Genomic DNA, 5,306 nt, shown 5'->3' with positions numbered 1-5,306 from the left:
AGTCTTGATAAAAGGATTAAACCCCTTATATCTAGTTTGGCTTTGTGAGTCTAGCACAGAACCACATCACATCAGAAGCTTCAGTTTTAGTGTGTGTGTGTTAAAACAGTATAATTCTTTTGGATGTGGAGATGTCATTGGCTGCATAATGTGTGTTAAGGGTCCCACTGTTCAGTGTTTCTGTCTCCATGTAAGGCCACCAGCCATCTTAGCCTCAAACACCCCTATTTATGTTACCACCATTTACAAGCATCTCCTATAGTCTCCACTCCTCCAGCTACCAGGTTTTATTATTTTTATACTCGGCAAGTTAAAATTCCCAAGAGGACCACCTACCAAGTTTTTGTGGTATCCTGCCAACAGTGCCTTGCTGTACCCTCAACAGAATGTACTTTGTGGGCTAAGGAAAGAACCCCATGATTCCAGAATTCCAGTTCACAAGATGAACTACTGGATCACAGCAGGGTCTTGAAAGAAAAAAAACTTTTACCCTGTTGAACGGAGTGACATACTCACATATCACTCCATTTATCTTTTCCTCTGCACTCTGAAGTTTCCTCCATGTTTTGCATATGTAATCATCTTTATATTTTTGTGTAAAAAAGAAAAGAAAACATACTGCATTATACTAAACTTTTTTTTTTTGCTTATTGAAGTAAGAGTCCAGGCTGAAGTTTAGTGTTAGTTTCCCACTTAAGCAACCCAATTCATGTTGCTGCATACTGTGACTCCAGGCCAGCTTTCTCCAACCCCGTGCCCTCCAGATGTTTTGGAATTCAACTCCTGTCAGACACAACCAACATGACCAATGGTCAGAAATCTGGGAGTTGTTATCCAAAACATCTGGAGGGCACCACTTGGAGAAGGCTGATCTAGGCTAAAGACTTTTAATACATATTATTTGGGTGCACTCTAATCTTCCATCCCACTGACTGCATTTATACTAAAAAGCTAGGGTGACCCTATGAAAAGGAGGAAAGGGCTCCTGTATCATTAACAGTTGCATAGAAAAGGGAATTTCAGCAGGTGTCATTTGTATATATGGAGAACCTGGTGAAATTCCCTCTTCATCACAACAGTTAAAGCTGCAGGTGCCCTGCCCTCTTTTAAATTTGGTCACTCTAGTATAGCTCCTACACTTTAACTGTTGTGATGAAGAGGGAGTTTCACCAGGTTCTCCATATATACAAATGACATCTGCTGAAATTCCCTTTTCTATGCAACTGTTAAAGATACAGGAGCCCTGTCCTCCTTTCCATATGGTCACCCTAAAAAAGCAGACATGCATTATTGAAGTTAAGTGAGAATTTAAAAGTTTTTGGCAAATAATATGATGGGGGCGAGGAGTGGCCACAACATACATGCAGATTTTCCCTTTGGTCAACATGTAAGAATTACAGTATCTTTCTAGCAACCATGATTTCTATGCACAGTTTAACCTGCTGGCAAACTCAGCCTCTCGCTCAACAGTTTCATGAAATTTTATTAAGTGTCCATTCCATTAAAAGCTACCCCCCCACACACACACACTTGCATATGTACACAACATAAAAATACATTCCACTATAATTCCTGACATGATGCAAAATCTCTCCAGTTCGTTCTTGCCAAAGCCATACCGTTGCATTCTGGAAGAGGTTCCTTATTGTATTGCTTTTAACTCTTGATGCATCACATTTTCCATGCTTTTTATGATGAAAGAACAGTGCTGTAGCTGGAGGCAAATGGGTAGCAAGTCACCAGTAAAGGGATCACTGTTATTCCCTTCCCGTTTCTGTTTTGTTTGCTGCTGACCCAGTTCAGTAAGACTGTGGTTTCTTCTTCCTCCACAAGGCGCCCAGAATCAGAAGGATTCAAATCCTTTCACAATTTAAAATAAAAAACCTTTCATTACATACAATGAGGGAATACTTGTTACCCATCCATATTGCACATACTTCCCTGAAGGACTTGGTAGTGGAATAGTAATTAGGCAGCAGTACAGAACCCAGCCTGTAATTAAATTTACTGCTGTCCCATAAACGTACATTTACAAAACTAGATTTAAAACACAACTTGAAAAATGTCTCTGTAAGAAAGGACTGGTGTCTAAACTGGTTACTTGCTGGGGGGTTTTACATGTCAAGAATTACTGTATTTCTTCGATTCTAAGACGCACACTAATTTCAGTACCACCAACAGGAAAAAAAGCTTTGATTCTAAGAAATAATAAACGCATCCGCGATTCTAAGACGTACCCCGTTTTTAGAGATGTTTATATGGGGAAAAAGTGCGTCTTAGAATCGAAGAAATACGGTATTATTTTATTTTGTACACAGAGCCTACAGAATTTTATAGGCAAAAATAGATAGGTCACTGCCCCCAACAATCAAGCAATCACAAATTGCAATTAGTACTGCTTTTGTTAAAAAAGAAAGAAAAAAGAACTTTGTTAATGAATTCGACTACTCTTCCTCTCCCTTTAAATATTTACTATTAAAAATCTGTCTTCCTCAAAATGAAACTTCTAAATTCTGTACAAGCCATGTGAGCCCAAAGTGAACCTACACAATTCAATTAACATGAAAAATAGGGCTGCAATTTTAAAAATGAGGGAATCATAATACAGGTTTATTTCTGAGATTGGACGTCCATCTTCCATTTCAGTGTTCCTTTTGATCTGTAGAAATAATGATTTGCTGGGAAGTAATTCCTATGAAAACACTGTGGTCCCTGGAAAGGGATTGGTTTTCAGGGAATTGGTCGTAGGAAACAAGTTTAAATTATATTAATGTTCCTTTTCTGTCATTCTGAAAAAGGCAAAAATTATTCTTTGAGAATATTGGCTGAAGAGAGATGCATGAGAAAAAAAGCAGGAAGAAATTGGAGTTGGGAGAGAAGGAGGGGCCGCCACTGGACAGACGGACAAATCAACTGATCACATTACTATTATCTGGCCAGATTTGGAGTACAGCTGATTTCCTCGTTTGAACCAGAAAGGTTGCCCAAGAGCCAGTATAACCCAATAACCCTGCAGGGCTGGTTTCCCAATAGATATGGTTTGGTTCATTTATCCAGGAACCATCTGGATTGTCTTATTCCTTCAATCAAGATATCTGCCATGGAGAGCCCTGTTAAAATTTGTTGTCTGCTTGATGTGTGGGTTATGCATCTCTCGAGCAGGGCTATAGGATCTTTAGGTGCTATGTGGACAGAATGTCCCACTTCTCAAGATTCCTGGTTAAGCCTCAGACAATGGCTTGCAACCAGGCAACTAAAATAAAGGTGTTAGGATTGTAGTTTCCGCCCGCCCCCACAAAGGAGCAAATATATGAACATCTGCCCAAATGAACATACATATGAAGCTGCCTTATTCGGACTCAGATCATGGTTCCGACAAGCACAGAGGTGAGCAACCTGTGGCTCTCCAGATGTTATTAAACTACTACTATTCCTGACCATTGGCCATGCTGGCTGGGGCTGTTGTGAGTTGGAGTCCAACAACATCAGGAGGGCCATGTGTTCCCCACCCCACCCCAATCTAGCCAGCATTGACTTAAGCAGGAAGCTTTTCTAGTCTTATTCCCTAAATTTCTTTTAACTGGAGATGCTAGGGCAGCCTCCCCCAATTTGCACTCCAGATGTTTTGGGCTACATTTCCCAGAATTCCTGACCATTGACCATGATGCCTTGGGCTGATGGGAGTTGTCCTAAAACATCTGGAGGGCACCAGATTAGGGAAGGCTGTGCCAGGGGTGAGCCTAGGGCCTTATGTTCTCAGCTACTACATTCCCCAAATATCTGCACTGAAAGGATGAAGGGAACTGAGATAGTCCTGTTCCTTCAAATTAAAGCCATCTAAGGGCTAGTAAGGTTGAGGCCACGGCCAAATAAATAGAGCAGTCTACAAAGTGAGGTCTGTAAAACATTAGTTGAAGAAAGGAGTCTAGAGGCATTCACAAGAAGCTAATATGCTACATCATGCAATCTCTAGGACAGCCTTCCCCAATTTGGTGCCCTTGGAAAGATGGGAGTTGCAGTCCAACACATCTGGAGGGCTTCAGGTTGTGGAAGGTTGGTCTAGGACCATGTTTCTCACTGAGGATTTGCCATAAGGCCTTTGCCATAAGCATAGAATACAGTCCCCTTCGTCAAAGAGAGAGGATATAAAATTCCTTTATTTCTGGGTCACCCTCAGCACCCATACTTGGTGTAGGATTCACCACTTCCTTGGGTTGTTTTTATGCCGGCGTTAGGCTGCAGTCTCCTTGCCAAAGAAGTTATCTTTTCAGGTGTGAAGCTGCCATTGATCATCTTACAAAACGTATGAGCTAACAAGGAGCTGTTGGCTGGCTACCACTTTGGGGACGGAGGGAAAAGACACATCTGCTCCCAGTGCATGAGATGCTGCTGGAGCTGTCTTTCCTGCAAACTGGCCACATCTTCAGCATTAGTATGAAGATAAGAATTTGTCTTGCTAGCTCAGACCAACGTCTATCTATCTAGGCCTGCTATTCTTTCTTCCCAACAGTAGCCAGCCAAGTGCCTCGGCAGGGCATAAAGGCTGCATGTAATATTCAGCAGTATATTACTGCTCCACCTGGCAGTTCACTTTGGTTATCTTGACTGTCCTGGCTAAGAGTTGTTGATAGACTTGTCCTTCGTGAATTTCTCTAGTGCTTTTTAAAGCATCCAAGGAAGAAGACAGATGTAAGCGGCATATCAGGGATATTGAACCTCTTTCAGATTGTAAAGCTCCCAGGTGTTGGTGGGGCTGAAGTCAAAGGGGGTGGACCCCCCCCCCCAAATATTGGAATATTGTATCTTAAAGCTCTTACATCTGGTAACTAAGCCATAGAAACATTTCAACCTTTTAGAATGAGGAAATGTCTGTTGTTTCAGTGGCAATGTTGGAGAAAAGCCAGGCTCCCTTCCTTGCAGCTGAGGAGGAACCCACTGTGAGCTCTCTTGCTATATTATGCTATATATTACTCAAGCAGGCAGCAAGTAGGAACCAGAAGAACCCATAAGCGAGCAGCACTTGGATACAGTGGAGGATGCTGTCCTGTTGTGAGTGTTGTAATAAGATTCCACTGCTATCCCTAGAAGCTGCTGTATGGGGAGTGTGTGTGTGTGTGTGTGTGTGTGTGTGTGTGTGTAGGGGAAACCGTCTTGTCCTTTGTGGGCTCTTCTCCCACACTAGAGGCCTTCAAGAGGCAGCTGGACAACCATCTGTCAGGGATGCTTTAGAGTGGATTCCTGCATTGAGCAGGGGGTTGGACTCGAGGGGCTTGTAGGCCCCTTCCAACTCTGCTATTCTATGATAC

Source organism: Elgaria multicarinata, chromosome 3 (genome assembly GCF_023053635.1).
Source record: "Elgaria multicarinata webbii isolate HBS135686 ecotype San Diego chromosome 3, rElgMul1.1.pri, whole genome shotgun sequence".
NCBI classification, from domain to species: domain Eukaryota; kingdom Metazoa; phylum Chordata; class Lepidosauria; order Squamata; family Anguidae; genus Elgaria; species Elgaria multicarinata.
Note: the sequence above shows the minus strand (reverse complement) of the source record.